This window comes from Triticum aestivum, chromosome 2D (assembly GCF_018294505.1).
Source record: "Triticum aestivum cultivar Chinese Spring chromosome 2D, IWGSC CS RefSeq v2.1, whole genome shotgun sequence".
NCBI classification, from domain to species: domain Eukaryota; kingdom Viridiplantae; phylum Streptophyta; class Magnoliopsida; order Poales; family Poaceae; genus Triticum; species Triticum aestivum.
The window spans coordinates 333725916-333728115 of NC_057799.1; positions in this window are offsets into that span (position 1 = coordinate 333725916).

Below are 2200 nucleotides of genomic sequence, written 5' to 3' on the forward strand. Positions count from 1 at the left end.
GGGCTCGCCGGGCCGCGGGCGGCGCGGGCGACGGGCGCCATGTGGCAGGCTGCGGTTGGCTGCGGGCGGCGGCGGGTTTTGTCCGGCCGGCGGCGGACGTGTCCGGCGGCGCGGGGTGGAAGGGACTAGGGTTTGCACCGCGAATATTTCGGAGAGGGAGATGTTTATATAGCTAGAGGGAGCTAGGAGAGTCCAAATGAGGCACGGTTTTCGCCCACACGATCGTGATCGAACGACCTAGAGCATGGAGGAGACTTAGAGGGGTTTTGGTCTGTTTGGAGGGGGTTTTTGCTGCAACAGACAAAAGGACTTTGCGGTTACCCGGTTAACCGTTGGAGCATCAAACGACCTCCAAAAGGCACGAAACTTGACAGGTGGTCTACCGGTGGTATACCAAGGCCACTTGGCAAGACTCGGTCCATTCCGAGAATGTTCAACACCCGCTCACGAAAAGAAACGAAAAAGGGGTGCGCCGGAGGAGGTGGGAGTGCTGGATTGCAAAACGGACAACGGGGAAAATGCTCGGATGCATGAGACGAACACGTATGCAAATGAGATGCGCCTGATGACATGATATGAGATGCATGACATGAACAAAATGCAAAACGAAAAACGAAATCCAACCACGTAGGGAATATCGTAACACATAGCCGAAAATGGCAAGAGTTGGAGTTACAAATATGGAAAATTACATCCTGGGTGTTACAACACTCCACCACTACGAGAGGATCTCGTCCCGAGATCTAGGACGGAAAGAACTCCGGATATTCGGAACGGAGGTGGTCCTCGCATTCCCAGGTGGCTTCTCGGTCGGAATGGTGCGACCACTTCACTTTCAGGAATTTGATTGACTTGTTGCGAGTCTTGCGCTCAGTTTCTTCAAGAATAGCAACGGGGTGCTCATGATAAGACAGATCTTCTTGGAGATCAATCTCTTTGAAGTTGATGGTGTGCTCAGGCATCTTGAAGCACTTGCGAAGCTGTGACACGTGGAACACATCGTGCACGTTCGCGAAGTTGGAAGGAAGCTCAAGTTGATAGGCGAGGTCGCCTCTTTTGCCAATGATCTTGAAAGGACCCACGTATCTAGGGGCAAGCTTCCCTTTGATACCGAAGCGACGAGTGCCTTTCATTGGAGAGATGCGGAGGTAGACATAGTCTCCGATCTCGAAAGCCACATCACGGTGCTTACTATCATAGTAACTCTTCTGGCGCGATTGCGCGGCTTTGAGATTTTCACGGATGACTTTACACATTTCTTCAGCCTCTGTGATTAAGTCATTGCCAAGAAGTTGGCGTTCACCAGTCTCTGACCAATTGAGAGGAGTACGACACTTTCTGCCATAGAGAATCTCGAATGGGGCCTTGCCCGAACTCGCTTGGAAGCTGTTGTTGTAGGAGAATTCGGCATATGGAAGACAATCTTCCCATTTCATGCCAAAGGAAATGACACAAGCCCTGAGCATATCTTCAAGAATTTGATTGACTCGCTCGACTTGGCCACTAGTTTGAGGATAGAAAGCTGTGCTGAAGCGAATGTTGGTGCCCATGGCCTTCTGGAAGGAGTCCCAGAACTTAGATGTGAAGATGCTTCCACGATCTGAAGAAATCAATTGTGGAATGCCGTGCAAGGAGACAATCCTGGAGGTGTAAAGCTCTGCCAACTGAGCTGCTGTGATAGATTCTTTGATTGGAAGGAAATGAGCCACTTTAGTAAGCTTGTCGATGACAACGAAGATAACATCATTTCCGCGCTTGGACTTGGGAAATCCAGTCACGAAGTCCATTTCGATATGATCAAACTTCCATTCTGGGATAGCAAGAGGTTGGAGGAGACCAGCTGGTCGTTGGTGTTCTGCTTTCACCCTTCGACAGACATCACATTCGTTCATGAATTGCGCGATTTCTCGCTTCATTCGAGTCCACCAAGAACAATTGGAGAAGACAGAAATTTATAGTTCCCCATCTTGATGGAAACATCCGGAACCACCAAACTAGAACTCAAACGTTTACCTGGAGAAACGACATCCATGGGTTTACCCAGATGTGAACAAGTGAATTCATGCTTGGCAAAAAACGGTCTTGACATGAAACAAAGCGAAGCACCAGTATCAAATAAGACTTTTGCAGGAATATCATTAACTGAGCGATTACCCATTATCACATCAGTAGATTCCTTCGCTTGAGCTGCATTCATCAT